At 38.9% G+C, this 20,003-nt stretch overlaps 1 pseudogene; it reads right to left on the reverse strand.

The window, feature by feature from the left end:
* Nucleotides 1-18,726: 18,726 nt before the first annotated feature.
* Nucleotides 18,727-18,823, reverse strand: LOC138828824 (U6 spliceosomal RNA; annotated as a pseudogene).
* Between the last annotated feature and the right edge of the window lie 1,180 nt (nt 18,824-20,003).

Genomic DNA, 20,003 nt, shown 5'->3' on the forward strand with positions numbered 1-20,003 from the left:
AATTAATGGTGAAAAACTAAAGCGATTTCCTCTTATCTCAGGAATGAAACAAGGATGTCCACTCTCCACTTCTGTTCAATTTAGCATTAGAATGCCTAGCTACAGCAATAAGACAAGATGCAAACATCAAAGGGATCCATATTGGGAAAGATGAAGTAAAAGTCTCCCTCTTTGTAGATGACATGATTTGCTATTTAAAGTATCCCACGGACTCCACTACCAAATTACTGAAGCTGATTCAAAATTTGGCAAAGTAGCAGGGTATAAAATAAACCCTCAATAATCAATGGCTTTTCTGTATGACAACAATGTGAATATCATGGCTGAAATCAGGAAGGCAACTCCATTCATAATAGCCCCACAACAAATAAAAATCCTAGGAATTAACTTAACCAAAAAAGTGAAAGACCTCTATGATGAAAACTTTAAAAACCTTAAAAAGGAAATCAAAAGAGAACTTCGGAAGCAGAAAAACCTCCCATGCTCCTGGATTGGAAGGATCAACATCGTGAAAATGGCAATACTTCCCAAAGCTATCTACAAATTCAATGTGATACATATCAGTATTCCAACCTTATTCGTCAAGGAAATAGAAGAGGCAATCCAAAAATTCATATAGAACAATAAAAAACCCAAATAGCAAAAACAATCCTTAACAGAAAGAACAGTGCTGGAGGAATATCAAAACCAAATTTCAAACTACACTACAAAGCCATAGTAATCAAAACAGCCTGCTACTGGCACAAGAACAGACCTCAGGACCAATGGAATAGAATTGAAAACCCAGAAATGAACCCACACCTAATCTTCGATGAGGGAGCTAAAAAATAGAATGGAAGAAAGACAGCCTCTTCTGTAAAGGGTGCTGGTTAAATTGGTTGATCACTTGTAGAAAACTAAAGCTAGAGCCTTATATAGCATCCTGAACAAGAATCAACACCAAATGTATCAAAGAACTCAGAGTCAAAGCAGACACCCTGAAAACAGTACAGAATGGAATACAAGATGCCCTAGGTCTCCTTGGCACAGGCAGAAATTTTCTTAATAGAAACCCAGAAACACAACAAATCAAAGAAAGCTTGGACAAACGGGATTGCATGAAATCACAGAGCTTCTGCTGGCAAAGGACATAGCTATCCAGATCAATAGAAATCCCAAGGATTTGGAGAAGATCTTCACTAGCCATACAATGGACAAGGGTCTCACATCTAAAATATACCTGAAACTCAAATAATTAAAATGCCCAAATACAAACCCTCAAAGAAACAACTGCCCAATGAATAAGTGAGCTAAAGACTTAAAGAGAAACTTCTCTGAAGAGGAAAGAAGGGTGGCCAATAGACACATGAAGAAATGCACAACCTCCATAGCCGTAAAAGTAATGCAAATCAAAACACCATTGAGATACCACCTCATTCCATTTAGAATGTTTATATTCAAGAATTGTAATAAAAACAGATGCTGGAGGAGATGTGGACAAAAGGCAACCTTACTGCATTGTTGGTGGGAGTGTAAACTTGTTCAACCACTTTGGAAGGTAGTATGGAGGTTCCTCAAAAGACTCCACTTACAGCTCCCCTATGACCCGGCAATCCCACTTTTGTGCATTTACCCAAATGATCACAAACAAAGCTGTCAGCACAACTATGTTTATTGCAGCATTATTTACTGCAGCTAAGATGTGGAACCAACCCAGATACCCCTCAGCAAATGAATGGATCAATAAAATGTGGTATATATACACAATGGAATTCTATGCCTCCATCAGAAAAGATTGTATTGGCCCATTTGTTATGAAATGGAATGACTTGGAAAAAATTATATTAAGTGAAGTAAACCAGGCCCAAAGAAGCGTAGGTCCCATGGTTTCCCTTATTTGCAATAACTAATATATGTCTGAGACAAGCAGAAACTGTCAGATAAGTTGATGTTAGGAGAAATTAACTCCAAGATAAGGACTCAAATGTATTTTTTTCTTGTGATTGTTTTTAACATATGTATAAGGTGATTTCTTTGTTTCTTTGTATGTCCTTCCCCCACGGTAAGGCCTTGATTTCACTGTATTTGATGTTTGTATAATTTCTGGAGGGGAGGGAAAAAACATGTTTAAATAGGGATACAGGTGGACCCATTCCAGCAATGAGATGTACAAGACTTTATGTCGAAAAACAAAATGTACAACTTTGGCTGGGAGGTGGTGTGGGGGAAGATGGGAAGGGATGGAAAGGGGAAACAAACGAGGAGGCAACAACGCTTGATAAGAAATGAACTCATTACATTGCCCATGTAATTGTAACCCCTCTGAAAGGTACGTTCACAATTTTTAAAAAAAGAGACAAAATATTACCTCTATGGTTTCTTGTGAAAAGACAGAAGAATACAATCAGTTTCTCAAGGAAATTGACCCATAACTCTAGTATTGTCAGTTTCATAAATGATGTAAGAAGACAAGAACAAATTTCAACTCAAAGTGTATGATATAAAATTTACTTTGTCTCCTGTAAACAACCTTTCAATTCTATCTATGTCTTCTTCCCAAAGTGATTGGTATTTTATTCTAATCATAGTTTTAAATTAACTTTAAGTAGCTGTATAGAAATTGCTGTTTGACAAAGTAGTTTATGTATAGTATTTAATGTGGTTTTTTTCTTTACTTTTTTCTTTCCTGGGGTTTGAAATCTGGGTCTGGGCGCTGTCCCTGAGCTCCTTTGGATGAACGCTAGAACTCTTTCACTTGAGGCACAGCAGCACTTTCAGATTTTTCTGAGATTTAATTGGAGATAAGAATATCATGGACTTTCCTGCCAGGGCTGGCTTCAAAACTCATTCCTCAGCCTCCTGAGCATCTAGGATAACAGGCGTGAGCCTCTAGTGCCAGGCTTAATAAAATGCATCATGTTTATTTTTGGCTAATCCTGGGAGTTGAACTCAGGGTCTTGGCAATGTTCTTGAGCTACTTTTCCTCATGCTAGCACTCTATGACTTGTCATAGTGCCAATTACAGATTGTTTTGTTTATGTAGTACTGAGGAATCAAACCCAGGGCTTCACACATGCAAGGCAAACATTGCATGATCTAGAAGTCAGAGAAAAAAAAATGTGTTACCAGGATGAAACAGGTTTGGGATGGGACAAGGGGAAGTAGTGGGTTTAATTATAAAAAGGAAGCATGAGACAGACTCATTTTTGGTAATGAAATGTGTCTGTAAATATGGTATATTCATATAGAGTTGATAAAATTATGTTAGACTTAATATGTGTGCAAAATAATTAAAACTAATGAAGTCTGCATAAAGTACTTGTGAAATATTAATGTCCTACTTGTGATGTCATGCTATAAATATTTAAAGAAACCAGGAAAATTATTCCAGGGATATTTCTGTGTTCTTCTTATAACTTCATAAAGATCCATACTAACCTCAATAGAGTTTAATGATAACTAGAAAACAGAAGTCAATATGGAATGTTTACATTGAAAAATAGTCTGAGTCCAAGCTTGAGCTGAAATATACCCTGCTAATTAGAAGGAAGAGATTTAGAAGACATATCAGGGCCAGTTTTGACAAAAAATAGTGAGAAATTACAAAACCAAAGTAAGTTAGATATAGTGTAATTTCCCTGTTATCTCACGTTTGTGGAAGTCATAGGGAATAGATCATTGCTCACAAGAGGCTTGGCCAGAAAAATAATCTAATGTGGTTAGAGTCTTAGCAACTTCAAGCACCAGTAGTTCCAAAGGAAAAAAAGAAAAAGAAGAAAACAGAAAAGGAAAGGAAAGGACAGAAAAGGAAAATATTTCCATTTCATTCTTAGTTTTATGTCAATGGGTACAAGAATTGAAAATATTTTGTTTAGTTTTTGAGGATTCAGGCCTCTCTATTATGAAAGTATTTATTTCAAGTAACTATTGTATTACTACTACTTATGAAATTATTATTAGGCCTTCTTGGAGATTTAACCCATGGCTTTGTAGATATTAATCTGTTTCTACAACTGAACTGTACCCCAGCTCTCTTGTAAAGTTTAGAAATTGTTTATGAATTTTTGAATAGTATTCTACTTTTCATCTTATCTTTTCTCTCCCACCTTTTCCACTGTGTATTTTAGTTTGTGTTGAAAACTTTCCTCAATTTTATCTTCTAAACTTAGAATGTTGCTGTTGAATTTATAAAGAAGTCGGTTGTTTCTATGACATCTTTTAAAATTATATGCAGATATATGTTCTTCACATGTATGATTGATTATTAAAGTTCATTGCAATAATCAACATTTTATATGGTCACATGCACATACATATTGAGCCATTGTGATCCACTCCTAAGAATAGCTTCCCATCTTCTTGCCATGTGAATGCTTAGAGTGCAGTTAGTTAATCATGTCCAAGAGGAATTATTTGTTGTTTACTATCTATTGGATTAACTTGTAGATTTATGCACATAGTGTAGTTATTTCAAATGAGGAAAACTTTGCAGCATGTATTTAATTGGATCTGGCTTATTTCACTTAATATCGTTTTCCAGTCTTTCCATTTCCTTAGGAATGGGTAATGCCGTCTTTCCAAAGGAAGCACAGAATTTCATCAATACAACAGAATTGAAGGCCCAGAAATGAAGCCACTCCTATAGGAACATAATCTTTGATAAGTAAGTCAGAAACCCAGGATGGAACAAAGACAGCATCTTCAAAAAATTGTGCTGAGGGGCTGGGAAGGTAGCTCAGTGGTAGAGCGCTTGCCTTGCATGCCTAAGGCCCTGGGTTCGATTCTTCAGCACCACATAAGCAAAAAGAAAAAAGCCAGAAGTGGGGCTGTGGCTCAAGTGGTAGAGCGCTAGCCTTGATCTGAAGAGCTGAGGGATAGCGCCCAGGTCGAGAGTTCAGGCCCCACGACTAGACCCCCAAAAAATTGTGCTGAAAGAATTGTCTGTACACAGAAAACTTTAGTTAGATCCTTATATATTCCCCTGCACCAGAATTGATCCCAAATGGATCGAAGACCTCAATGTAAGTCCGGATAACTTGAGAATATTACAGGAAAGGTTAGGGGAAACACGAGGGCCCCTTGTCACAGGTCAAAACTTGCAAAGTAATTTTGGATAAATGAGATTACATCAAACCAAATCAATCATTTGTCAGACTCAATAGCCATGAAGAAAAAAGAGATAGTGTAGCACAGATTTATTAGAAAGCAAACCTACAGATGAGAGCTTCAGCCAATGCTAAACCCTTACTTCCTTATCTACCTAGGTTATTTGTAATCTGTTTACATGAATATAAGTGTTTTCTTGTGGAGAATAGGAAGACAATGCTAAAATATTGATAGCATGTGAAATGAGCTGTAGCTGACAAAACGGAGGGATTTAGGCAGGGGGTCTAGTTCAAAGCCTTGGCTTGGTGCCAGCTAAATAAGGTATAGCTGCACAAAGGAAGAGGGATAAAATAGGAGTGGTTATAAACAAAAGCACTGGTCTGAAGCCTCAAAATAAGGACCCCAGTCTGTGTGGACCAGTTGCTAACGAGGATTTTTAAAAAAAAATTAACAAGCACTATTTTAGATTTTTGCAGAGTGGGATAGTGCATAGTCACAGGCAATGTCTGCACTGTCAGGTAGTCCAGTCTGCTCTTTCACATGTTACCCAATAGCCAAGTTTCAACACAAATGACTACAATGAGATTGTACAAATCATACTGTGACTTTTCCCTCTCATGAATCAAAATTCTGTCAAATGATTTCTGTCTGCAAGATGTTTGCACATTTCTCATGATCTTTCCTATTTTGTCTTCATTATTGATGCTCATACTACTTTTTTGTTGTTGTCTTGTGTGTACGTGCCATTTTTAGGGCTTGAACTCAATGTTTAATGGTCTCCTTCATATTTTTTTCTCATGGATGATGACACTCTATTCCTTGAGCCACATTCTCACCTTCTGTTTCTTGTTGGATAATTGGACATAATTTTTTCACATTTTTGTCTGTTTGCACTGACATTGAACTAAAATATTCAGGTCTTAACCTGCTGAGTTTCTAGGATTCTACACACGAACAGCTAACACCAACCTTTGCTATATTGTTATTTTAATTATGTGTTAGAAGAAAGTGGAAGTATATTTGTGTTAAGTGTGCAATTTTCAAATACAAGTTTGAATCAACTTGATATAATGTAACTTATCAATTTTAACAGTGAAATATATGAATGTTACACATCCTCAAAGAAATATAATTGAAAACAAAAGGCATAATTGTTTTCTTAGAACAAGTAATGGAACCATGAATTTCATTCATATTATAATTCATGTTTTATATAACTTTAATTAGCACCCTTCCATGACTAGGTTCAATTCCTCTGTACCACAGAAAAAGAAAAAGCCAAAAGTGACACTGTGACTTAAGTGATAGAGTGCTAGCCTTGAGCAAAAGAAGCTCAGGAACATGCCCAGAACTTGAGTTCAAACCCCAAGATTTGCAAAAAAAAAAAGTGAGCCTGATGAGACGTATTCTTCTGGGAATCAGAGGAGGGCCGAGTTTATAGGTAAGAGGTAGGGTAGAGGGTAGGTGATGGTGGTTAACCTCTGTAAGCTACTCAGGAGGCTGAGATCTGAGGATCCCAACTGCAAGCAGGAAAGTATATATGAGACACTTTTCTCTAATTAAACACACAAAAAGCCAGAAGTAGAGCTGTGGTTTAAGTACTAGAGTGCTAGCCTTGAGCACAAAAGCTCAGGGATCAGGGACTGGGAAGGTGGCTCAGTGGTAGAGCGCTTGCCTTGCATGCCTGAGGCCCTGGGTTCGATTCCTCAGCACCACATAAGAAAAAAGAAAAAAAGCCGGAAGTGGCGCTGTGACTCAAATGGTAGAGTGCTAGCCATGAGCTGAAGAGCTGAGGGACAGCACCCAGGCCTAGAGTTCAGGCCCCACAACTGGACCCCCCCCAAAAAAAGCTCAGGGATCAGATACCATCCAGGCCATGAAATCAAACCCCACAAGCATGCACATGCACACAAACACACACACACACACACACACACACACACACACACACACACACACACACACACACACAAGATAGAGCATTTGCCAGTCAGCCTGCACAAGTTCCATCTCTAGCAACTCAATACTAAAAAAAAAAAGAGGGAGAAGGGAAGGCAAGACTTGCTCCAGGAGGTGATATAAGCAGTGCCATAATTCCACAGGAGTTCTAATGTGTGGATTCAGGACAGAGGGCCTCAGGAAGAAGGTACAGCATGGGCAAAGGTCCTGAGGTGTGGTGTAGAGCAGATGGTATGGGTGGAATGAAGGTTCTATGGCTTCAGGCAAGTATGGCAGGACATTCAAGGCTGAGTCACAGGTAGGGCAGAGGGTGGGGTCCCAGAATGGGGCCCAGAGTGAAGATTAGCTCAGATTTTAACAGGGACCCCATCCATTTCCTGTGGCTGGGAGCTTATTTTTAACAGCTCCTGACACTCAGACCTCCTTTGCACCTTGGATTCAGGGCAAATGCAGGGAATAATGCTTGCTTAAGAAAAGCTTCTAGACCAATGCCACTAGTGGCTCAACCCCTGTAAATCTTAGCTACTCAGGAGACTGAAATAGATATCTTGTGTCAAGCCAGCTCAGGGGAGGAAAGTTAGTGAGACTCTTCTTGCCGATGAAATACCAAAAGCCAGAAATGGAGCTGTGGCTCAAGTGTAAAGTGCTAACCTTGAGTGAAAAAGTTAAGAGACCAGTGCCCAGACCCTGTGTTCAAGCCCCAGTACTGGCACAGAAAAATAAAGAAAAGCTTTCAGGAGCTCCTAGCCCACTTTGGTGAAAGGCCATATCAGCTGGACACTGGTGGCTCACACCTGTCCTCCTAGTCCTCAGAATTCTGAGATGTGAGGACCACGGTTCAAAGCCAGCCCAAGCAGGAAAGTCCGGGAGACTCTGATCTCCAAGGAACCTCCATAAAACCGGAAGTGGCTCTGTAGCCTAAGTGGTAAGCTGAAGAGTTTGGGGACACTGCCCAGGCCCAGAGTTCAAGCCCCATGACCAACCCCTGGCCTGCTTGTACCTCTCTCTGTGGCTCTAGGCCCACTTTCCAGTGGGCCCCTAAGGGTCTCCCAATTCTAGGTGCCCTACAAGTCTTGAGAGCAGCCTGTTTGGAGGCCATTCCCTACAGAGCAAGACACAGTACCAGAGAAGGGTGGAGCCTTGGGACATGGAGATAATCAGAATGGCATCTGTCATGGATGTAATGTGGATCTGAACAGTAAATTGAAGTCTCAGACCACAGTTCTGAGCCAGGAGGGGCATAAGCTGCAAGATGTCACACCAGGTAATGCCCACTCATGCGGGTATCACAAGAGTGTGAATTTGTCAGGCACACCTTGGGCAGGTGTTGAGTTGGGCTCATGAAAGACTTGTAGTCTCAGGAATCCACAGCCAGCTGGCTGATGCTTGTAGCAGTCGCTGTCTCTGGAGTCCCAGGGCTCAGAGGCCTCCTTTCCTCACCAGTGCTCGTGGGCCGACTACAAATGAGCATCCATTTGGTCCTGTGGCCCAGTGCACAGATGGAGGGACAGGTTCCATGGAACTTACTGCTATGGCCCAGACCCCTCAGCCCAAGAAGGATTTAGGGAGAAACCATTTGATATGCCTGTAGAGTTTACTGTAACAATGCCTCAGGACTGCCCCCAGTTCTAGCTCAGCTCATCATTACCACCTTCCTGTGTATGTGTTGTGTGTGTGTGTGTGTGTGTGTGTGTGTGTGTGTGTGTGTGTGAATGTGTGTCTGCGTGTCTGTGTGTCTGTGTGTGTCTGTGTGTGCACACATAAGCACCTTGGTACTAGGGTTTGACCTCAGGGCCTGGGCTCTGTCCCTCACTTTTTTCATTCAGGACTAGCACTCTACCACTTAAGCCACAAATTTTCTTCCAGGTTTTGGGTGGTTATTTGCAGAAGAGAGTCTCACAGACTTTTCTATCTAGGCTGCCTCTGAATGGCACTCCTCAGGTCTCAGACTCCTGAAGAGCTAGGAGTATGAGAGCATGAGCTATTAGTATCTGGGCACACTTCCTTTCTTGGCTAAAACATACTACCTCTCTCCCAGCTGAGCACCCATCTACAGCTACCCCTCTTACCCCAGGCTTCAGATGAAACATAACCTCCTCCCCTGAGGAAAAAGAATGGGATCAGGTTTGAGTTATATGTTCTTCACACAGTCAGAGGCTGGTGGAAGCTGATGTGGAGGTCAGAGATCTAGGCCAGGGCAAGTAGACAGCTGTTAGAACAGAAGAGATTGGGAAAAGACATCCATGCAGCTGGATGCCAGTGTCTCATGCCTATAATCCTAGCTACTCAAGGCTGACACCTATGGATCAATCAAGATTCAAAGGTAGCCTGGGCAAACTCTTATCTCCAAAGAATCATGAAAAAGATGGGAAGTGGAGCTACTGTAGTTCATGTAGTACAGCACCAACCTTGTGCAAACAAGTTAAAGATACCTAGGATACCACCTAAGCTCTGAGTTTAAGCCCTGGTAAACACACACACACACACACACACACACACACACACACACACACACACACACACACACACACACACACACACACACACACACACACACACACACACACACACACACGCATCCTTAGAAGTTGCCAGTGGCTCATACCAGAAATCCTAACTACTCAAGTGGTTGAGCTCTTAGGGCAGCAACTTGAAGTCAGCCAAGGCAGGAAAGTATGTGAGACTCTTCTGTCTACTCAGCTACTAAAAAAGATGAAAGGTGAGCTGTGGTTCAAGTGTTAGAGTGTTAGCTTTGAACAAAGGAAGCTCAGGGACAGTGCCAAGCTCTGAGTTCCAGCTGTAAGATTTTTTTAAAGACACCCTACACCCCATTCAGGCAATAAATCCCGATTTTGGTCATCCTAGATCTCACCTCTGCTCCTACCACTTCCACAGCACAAGTGGCCGGTGTGTGGCTAGCACTGGGTTAAGAACTTACACAAGGGGGACATAGCCAGATCAAGGATAATGCCCCAGAACATTGAGGCACTGGCCATACCAGTCTCTCATCCCCTAGTTCTCTGGCCCTGGAGCTCAAAGTCTGTGCCTCTGTATTCTGACATTTGGAATTGTCTAGAGGCCCTGCTAGGGTTGGAAGATAGACTTACCTGTGAAAAGATATGTTGACATTTCCTAGACATCGACCAATACTTCCAAGCCACCTTGGCCTCACCTCCCATGTAAACCCTAATCATCCTTTCTGGGTTAGCCTTCAGTCAGCTATCAAGCTCGAGTTGGTCAGAGCCACTGGCAACCACCCTTCCCCCACTCCACTGCCAGACTGCTGAGAGTGGGACGTACAGCCAGAGGCCCAGCTGAGGAAAATGACAGGACATCGCATGACTGACCCTGCCCCCCCAGAGGCAGGGGAGAACATATGCCAGCTGGCCCTGCTGACCCAGAATCCTCTGGAGGTGTACAAAGATATGGACATCCGAATTTGGGCTCCAAAGGAAAAGTGGAATTTTCAGGTCTCTGACAATTTAAGACTCATTACAGATCCTGATCGAGGCTAAAGGCAAGTATGCAATGGAAAAGGGGCACTATCCGAGATTAGGAATAGGCAGACAGGCACTCACAAAGTGGACAAGGGAAAATGAGGCAAACACACACACACACACACACACACACACACACACACACGCACACACACACACACCAACGGGTAGCCCAAGGCCTCAGGGAGTCCTTGAGCACATGAATATTCCAACCACCGAGAAGATGGCACTATTGTTATAAGAACAACTGTAGACAAAACTCAGAGCCTCTACACATCTGGAATGGCTCCTAACACAGCAGGTCATTTCCTACTGTACACACAGCTTTTTCCAGAATTTATCTTTTATTTGAGTTTTCTCAAGGCTAGCATTATATTGCTTGTACCACAGCTCCATTTCTAGTTTTTGCTGGTTACTTTCAAATCAGAATCTAATGAACTTTTTTTTCTTGGTCTGTTTTCAAACACAATACTCAGATTTCATCTTTCTGATTAACTCGTATTAATGACATGAGCCACTAGTGTGGCTTCTACTTTTTTCTCTATAACTATTTAATGCACATACTTAGATAGTAATGTAAAACTGAGAGTATAGAAGCAAGATGTACAGTGATGATACTGTCCTGTCAGAAATTCATGTTAGTTATGTAAATTTCTTAAGACCATAAACAAAAAATACCATGATACAGTGTAAGAGAACTCACTATTGAACATATGAGCTTTAAGAGCCTTCTAATAGATCCATTATTTATTGTTACCCAACATTATAAAAACTGTATGAGGCATTGGTAAAATAGCAGTCCTATGCATGACTACATAAATTCTTTGTTTTTTAAAAGACACTTGTTTTCATCTAAAAAAGTAGGCCTGTCTATTTTCTTCATATGATTTTGATGAATGAAGGTGCTTAGTGAGAAGGTCAAAATGTATTAGTAGTCCTAAACTATCAATTATCATTTTTTCTTCTTGGAGAATATAATGATCAAAGCAATAGTTCAGAATCAGCAAGCAATAGTTCAGAATCATGCTTCCAGTGCAAGTGGATCACCAGTGAGAAATCCTCAATACCATTTTCCACAAAGTTTTCTCACAGATAAAATCTTCCTGCCTTCTCTAGCTGCTTTACTAGCTTGGACCTATTTCTTCATTGTGCAGGAAAAGTGTGATTCAACTGATTTCAGTCAAATTTTGCTAGAATTACCAAGGATTTACTAAATTACCAAGGATTTCGATTCTTGTCTGTAATTTGGTCAAAGCTATGTCTCTTTATGTAGGCTACTAAAATGTATTTACTAATTCCAAGTAAATATATAAATTCTATTTCCATCTTTTTTAAAAAATAAAATTTTGTTTGCTCTATCAATTGATCAGAGGCATTAATTTAGTGGCTAGCTAGGTCATTGCACATCTGTATCTCTCTTCCTTTCTCTATTTCATGGTTCTCATAGATAATATGATTGCTCCATAATTATCCTAATTTATTTTGCTTTTATATTTTTGGTTGCATCATTTCACTTTTTGCTCTGCCATTTCCCAAACCATTTATATAGAGGGCATTATTTCATATTTTCTCATTCCTAGAATAAGCTGCACTTGAAGACATCACTGGTCCTCATTTTCAGTCTGTACCTTTGAATACGGAGGAACATCTTTCCTCTGTTCTACATCAATTCCCTACTCTCCAGTTAGAATAATTTCGAATAGTAAAATTGGAAAAAGGATATAAATCAGATATGCAGAAAATTCACTAGATTTTTCTGACCAGTTCAACCTATGTGAACTATTAGGGAAATACATGGAAACTTCATTCCCACTGGCACTCAAAGTCTCTGGTTAGGCAATTCTTAGGAAGATGAGGAACAAGATGAAAAAATAAGGAATGGTATCAATTGCAAGACAAAAATTGGAGAAGGATCCAAGTAAATTTCTTCATTGGGCTGCTGAAAATATTCAGCTTACTACAATGCGGAGACTACTTTCCAAAAAGGCCACTCATGTGAATACTAGGGATGATGATGAGTATACCCCTCTTCATCAGGAAGCCTGCAGTGGACACTTAGACATTGTCCGTGAGTTGGTGGCTCAAGTGGCAAATGCAATAACTGTAGATGGCTGTACAACCCTGCACAGTGTATATATGCAGAATAATACCAGAGTGGCTTCTTTCTTACTTCATCATGATACAGATACCAATGCCCAAACTAAAGGCCTCTTGCTGCTGAGAATTGAGATATCAAAGATACAATGGACCTCTGCCGCTGACTGGCTCTGTTGGGACGATGGAGGACACCTAGTGGAGGAACTGGAACAGGTGGGGAGATGGCAAACAGACAACTCACACAGAAGAGGAGTGAATGCTGAGTGTGATTTATTGCAGAGGATAACACGCTTTTATAGCAAAAGTCTCCATGAGAAAGGGCAAAAAGTTACACAATCTTGCTGCAAGGCTTCATTTTTGGGTGTTCACCAGCTGGTCGCCTGATCTTGTTTTTTGGATGACGAGCTATGACAATAGGCACTTGTTTTCGGCTTTACCTCTATTTTTAAGAAATACAATTGGTATTGATGTTTATCACCTATTAACCATTAACCAGAGCACATGGGCAAGGTGCTGGACAGAAAGGCATGAACTCTAGTACTTTATAGTTACTTTTGTTTAGTTTTGTACTTTATATGTTTCAAATCTTTTTTAAGCAATTGTACTTCTTTGCCATTCTTTAGAGGGTCCCCAATTTGTGGCCAAAATCATATTTAGTATACTTAGTTAAATCTGGCCATATATCAAATGTAAGCTCATAGTGTCTTTTCTGTAACCCTTTCACATAATCGTTTACTCTTCTCCATAGAGGCCTTAACTGTATCATAAGATCTTTCTTGTTCCTTCTTTGATAGTAAGTACCAAGGAGAGAGACCTAGATCTAGCAAGTCTCTCAGTAAATGAAAGAGAGTAATAGGAAGTTCTTTCTTCGAAGTAGTTTTCCCAACGGTTGCCATCCTTATCATACACACCTGTAAAAGGCTATGGATCTGGGGGAAGTCTTTGGGGTTCTCTAGATAATGGAGGATCGCACCATTTTCCTCTGATAAGCCATTGCCACCTTCCATCTACCAACTTTTTAAGAATCTTATTTAGCTTTTGGTCTAAATATCCCTCTACATCTTTCTTATCTACAGGATATCTATATGAGTCTATTGTATATGCTTTAGGATTAAAGGGAAGTCTCCAGTAGCCATACACTCTTTCTGCTCTAGCCATGCCTACAGCTTCCTGTAAATCTCTTACAAACAATTCCTTCTGCTGAAGTGATGTCATGAAACCCCCAATACTTTTATATTTACTTATGACTTGTCTGATAGCTTCCATAAGAGGGGCTTTTATGGTAGCACTTAACTCTGGTGAGTTATGTTCTCAGGACACTCATCAGATGTTGGAGTCATCAACACTTTTAAGAAAGAGCCTTGAATAAGGGAACATTGAGCATAAGTAAGTAGAACAAGCAGCAGGAACAGTAAAAGATTAATAGGCACTCCTATACAGCAAAGAAAAGAAAACAGGAACAGAAACACATCTTTCCCAGGGGCTTGCCAGCCTTTCCAGGAGGTAGGCCTCTTTGAAGCCCCATTCTCTGAGGTAGAATTCAGTGAAGTCCCATTCTCAGAGATAGGCCTCTTTGAAGCCCCATTCTCTGAGGTAGATTTCGGTGAAGTCCCATTCTAAGAGATAGGCCTCTTTGAAGCCCATTCTCTGAGGTAGACTTCGGTGAAGTCACATTCTCAGAGATAGGCTTCTGTGAAGCCCCATTCGCAGGTCTGAATGCAGGTGTTCCATGCTAAGCAGACTCCACCGGAGTAGGCATGACATTTGACCCTTTTTTATGTATTAGATGTGCCAGAGACATTTCTTCTCATATAGAGAAGATGGAGCAGAAGACTAGTTTGAAGAGAACTGGAAAGACAACAAGAATACATATAACAATTAGTATTATGACTCCAAATGTAACCAAGTAGTGCCACCAATCTAAAGGATTAAGACTTTTTAACACTCTCTGTAAGTCTGCTGCCAAAGAATTTATCCCCACGGTTTCCAAATGAGCTTGACTAAGGGCTGAGATGTCTTCCTGTAGCTGTCCTATCTCATGAATTAAGCTATTGTCCTTCCAGATTGTTTGTAAATGCACTTTGGTAACTTCCCAATCTAAGCTCTCATTATAAGGTAATGGGTAACATATTTAAATGACTGATGACATCTAGTTGTCAGCTGGGTTTTTAGATTATTGACTTCAGTCCCTAACTTTAAGACTACTTTTTCCAAAGCCTCTATTTTGTTTTTTGTTTTTTCTTTTTAATTTTGGATCAATAATTTGTTGCTCTGTTAATGTTAGAGAAACATCCTTATTTAACTCATTAACAAAATGTGCCGGGCCTTTTCAACCAGCTTCTACATCTTTCCTCATATAGGTGGTGTTGCGGTTTTTGTTGAATTAGCCTGTGGTGGTGATAGAGAGAGAGTCTTTATCTTCTGCTCCAGTTTTCTCTCCTGATGTATTTTGATTTTCTTCCTGTCTCTTTTTTGGGCCCGAGAAAGGCCTGATGAGTCTGTTTGGGACCCAAATGGGGGATTCCGCATTCTGTGAGAAAACATAAGCATAGCCTCGCCCGGATGTTAACAGGATGTCTGGCCCACGCCAGGTTCCAGTAAGTAGATCCTTCCATTTTAGTAAAGGAAAAGTTGTAGTTTTTTCCATGCCCCAATGTCTCATCATTGGGGTTATTCCTTGCTCATCAGCGTTGAAATGATTAAGAACCAGTAAAGCATGGTTAAAAGTGTAATGGGGGAAGTATTGCTTCTCTCCTCCCTGTCTAATTCTTGACAATTGACTTTTTAAGGACTGATGAGCTCGCTTTATGTTTGCTTGGCCTTGTGGATTATATGGAATCCCTGTTTTGTGCACGATTTTCCATTGTGCACAAAATTTAGCAAAAGCATTGGAGGTGTATGCTGGTCCATTGTCAATTTTTATTCCCTAGGAATTCCTAGGTCTACAAAGGCTTAAACCAAATGTCGAAGAACATCTTTCACAGCCTCTCCAGAATGGGCTGTAGCAACCATAGCATGAGAATAAGTATTTACAGTAACATGGACAAAGGAGAGTTTCCCAAATTTTGTAACATCCATTTGCCACAGAACTCTAGGCTTTAAGCCTCTAGGATTAACTCCCATTTTTTGTGGATGAAAAACTTCCGGGCATGCCTCATATTCCCTTACAATTTGTCTTGCCTGTTCTCAGGACACTTGAAACATCTTTCTTAAGGCATTAGCATTCTGATGGTGTAGTCTATGACTTTCCTGAGCTTCTTCTAAAGCTGACATTACATGACTTTCCTTAGTTAATAAGTCTGCTAACTTGTTCCCTTGAGACAAAGGTACAGGGAGATTACTATGCCCCCTGATGTGTCCCACAAATGCCTTTGTCTTTCTTTGTTGTAATAGCTGTTGTAATTTTATTAATTAGTCTTTTACTTTAGAATGACCAGTAACTAGGGCTGTTTCAATGGCAGGAAACAAGGAAACCACATAGCGGGAATCTGTATAAAGGTTAAACTCCTCTGAATAATTTTGAAAGGCTAGCAGAACTGCAATAATCTGTTGGGCAGATACAGTTGGGTCAGAAGATATTAATGGTGGTTTTGTACTGCAATAAACCACAGACTTTCCGCTAGAAGATCCATCTGTAAAAATAGTTAATGCCCTGCCCAAAGGTTCTGTAACCAAAACCTTTGGAAATATCACAGGGGTTTCAGTATAAAAATGTAACAAAGGATGTTGGGGCATATGAAAGCTTATTTTACTTGTGTAAGTTAATACAGCAATTTTCCAATCATCATCAAATCGTATCAAATGATCTAACTGTTTCTTATTATAAGGGATAATAATGTTAGGTATTTCTTGGCCAAATAATTCTCTAACTCTTAATCTAGCCTTTAAAATCAAATTCGCACATAAAAAGGGATATGAAGCAACTATTTTTCCCGGGTTATGGGAATAATGGATCCATTCTAGTATCCCATCCTGCCAAAAACATCCTGTGGGAGTATAGCTTGTAGCCAGAATTATAAAGGACCATGATTGTGCAATATTAATTTGCTGTATTTTAGCTGTATTCAATGCTTTTTCTACCAATTTTATACAGGATAAGGCAGCAGGAGTTATTTTCCTGGTAGATTTAGGATTAGGGTCTCCGTCCAACATTTTCATCAAAGGATCTAATTGTCCTGAAGTTATTTTTAAACTAGGCCGAATCCAATTAATATTCCCTAATAATTTTTGGAAATCATTTAATGTTTTTTAGTTTATCTATTCTAATTTGTGTCTTTTGAGACATAATATAATCATGTCCAATCACTTTTCCCAGATAATTTAAAGGTCATTCATGTTGAACTTTATCAGGAGCTATTATCAAACCGAATTTTGTTAATTGTTCTACCATATCTTGTAATATTTTTTCTGTCTTTTCTCTAGTTTCATCGGCCATAAGTATATCATCCATATAATGAATAATATATGCCCCTGGATATTTTTTTCTAATTTGATCTATAGCCCTTTTCACATATTGTTGACATAAGGTAGGGCTGTTTTTCATGCCCTGAGGTAGCACTTTCCATTGGTACCTATTATAATGTTGTTTAAAATTAGCCTAAGGGACACTGAAAGCAAATCTCTTGGAATCTTCTGGTTGTAATTTTATTGTATAAAAGCAATCCTGTATGTATATTATTATTATGTATCTACCATGTGGGACTGCAACAGGAGAGGGTAGACATGGTTGAAGGGCTCCCATGTCATGCATGGCCTCATTAATTGCCCTTAGATCTTGTAATAATCTCCATTTTCCTGACTTCTTTTTTAATTACAAAAAATGGAGTATTCCATGAACTGGTAGTCTTTTCTATTCTTCCCTTGACTCAATTGTTCTTGAACTAAGTCCTGTATGGCTTGAATCTTTTCTTGAGTTAGGGGCCACTGATTAATCCATACAGGATCATCACTTTTCCATATTATTTTGTCAGCATAAAGCTGTTCATCAGTGGCCCCTATGAAAAATTTTGCTCCTTTGATGAGGAGTCTATTTGTCCTATTTTATTTCATGTCTTGCATGATGTCTCTGCCCCATAAAGAAAAGAGCAAGCTGGGGATAACATAAGGTTTGAAGTGGCCTTGCTGCCCTTCACATACCCATTTGAGTCTCTGAGCTGACTAAGCTACATTAGAAGCCCTCCCTAATCCAATTAAGGAAGAAGTCTCTTGCACTGGCCAGGCCATAGGACAATCTTTTACAGCTATACAAGATCTGTCAGCTCCTGTGTCTAAGTGTCCTGTCATTTGTTTTCCATTGACTTTAACGGCCTTGTAAGGCCTTTTATCTGTAATTTCCTGAACCCAGGCTACAGTATCTGTGGTGCCAAACCCTCCTTTTCTGTTTTGAGTCAGTGTGGGATTAGGCAAGTTTAGATATGAGAGTAAAAGTATTTGGGCAATCCTCTGACCTTTATTAACTTGAATAGTCTCTTTAGAGACCTTTTCATGACCTTTACAGTGGTAGGACTGTCTGAGTCTATTACACCTGGTAATACCTCAAAATTCTTTTTATAGTTTGAGCCACCAGCGTCTGGCAACACCAATTCTAACTGTAAAAATTCATGAATTCCGTGGAATTCTTCCAATTGAATTGCCTGCATTGGATGTCAAAATGTATTGAAGACTTTTTGTATACATGTATAATGATTTCTGCAGAGTTTGTGAAATTTTATTCAGAAATAATTTTAACTTATCTGTTTAAATGAATAGTACAGAAACTAAAGTATTTCTGGTGATTGTCTGAAAAAGAATATTTTAAAGTATTCTATGTTTGTATAATGTGTCCTTTCAGATTGTATTCCATATAGAAAGTTTTAGATTCCTTTTTTTCCTAGGTCCTAATATTATTTTTCTTTGGGATAAAATGACAATGTTGTTTAATTTCAAAAGTTTTGTAAAGTTTATGTTATGTAAACACCTTTCTGAGGTGAAGATTTAATACATTGATGTGAAACTAAATTTAATTATATGAATTACGTGTGTTGTTACACTTGTTATTTTGTAATCAACTTTTTAATAACTGTTTTTCATTTCTTGCATCTGAAGAATGAAAAATACAGAATATTTCACAAATTTTCATATCATCCTTGTGCAATTGTCATGTTAATCTCTGTATTGTAATTTGGGAATACATGCTGCTGAAGCATGTAGTATCTTCTAAATTTAAGTAGTTAATGATGCAATCTTTATACAGACTTATATCCACGGTTGCCTACTTGTAATAAGGAAACTATATTGTTCCTGACAATGCTACTGATCTTATTTTCCTAAAATTCTGTGAATAGTGGAAAAAATATATTGTTCATCTTAATGCTCACATTTGCAAATTTTTTGTCAATGACAATTTTAAGTCTTTTACATTTGGAATTTGATCATACTTTCAATAATTTATTGCTAGGTCCAAAGGTGATGGCTTTTTCATGTACTAATTGATCCAACTGAATTAGCTTTGTGGAGCTAATGGATTCAAAGTAAGCCTTGCTTAAGAGCTACTTCTAACCTTCTGCAGTTGACATTTTCCCAAGTGTGGTCTTACTGGCACAAATGGCTACCTGACCCTTTATTCTTCTTTCATGTAGGAAGAGACCAATCAGAATATCTTACCCTGACAGCATAGATTGTTTTACTTGAACAACACTAATCTTAGTTACCAGGGATCATAGAGAGATGAACAGTTCAGTCATAACTGTTCAGACTAGAAGGGATTTTATCAAAATATAATTGTTTATTATATCTAACATTTCAAAAGTAACTAAAGCCAAGAAGGTGAAAAAATTGATCATATTCATGATTACTTAGTATCCTGGCCTGTCTACCATCCTACCAGGCAGGAAGTTACACTACTGCATTTCTATCACCAAATATTTTCATAGTTGCAGGAGAAGTCCAGATGTTTCTTCTCATTATTAGGCCTTAAATTGGTAATGTTTTAATCACAGTGTTTTCTCTTGCCTACAGGCTGTAAATCTACAAATAGTAAAGCTTTAGGTCCAAATCTATCAAACACTGAGGTAGAGATAATGTAATAACACTTTAAAACAGAGTTGCCTTTGATACTGTAACCACAATAGAACAATGCAAAACATGTGTCTTTTTTCTTATATTATATATAGTTATATATTTTATACTTATATGTGCTGATTTTATATTTCACACAATGAAACTTACTAGAATTAGTTGATAATTTTACAAATAAATTAAAATTTATTTATTCAAATAAATAGAATTGGAATATAAATAATTAGGTTTAAAATATATATTAGAATATAAAAAATATCAACGCAGTGTCTTTGGTATAAACTTGTGATACATTCTAACTGTTCTTGG

The sequence above is a fragment of the Dipodomys merriami genome, unplaced genomic scaffold (assembly GCF_024711535.1).
Source record: "Dipodomys merriami isolate MVZ:Mamm:240054 unplaced genomic scaffold, mDipMer1.0.p SCAF_165, whole genome shotgun sequence".
Classification (NCBI taxonomy): Eukaryota; Metazoa; Chordata; class Mammalia; order Rodentia; family Heteromyidae; genus Dipodomys; species Dipodomys merriami.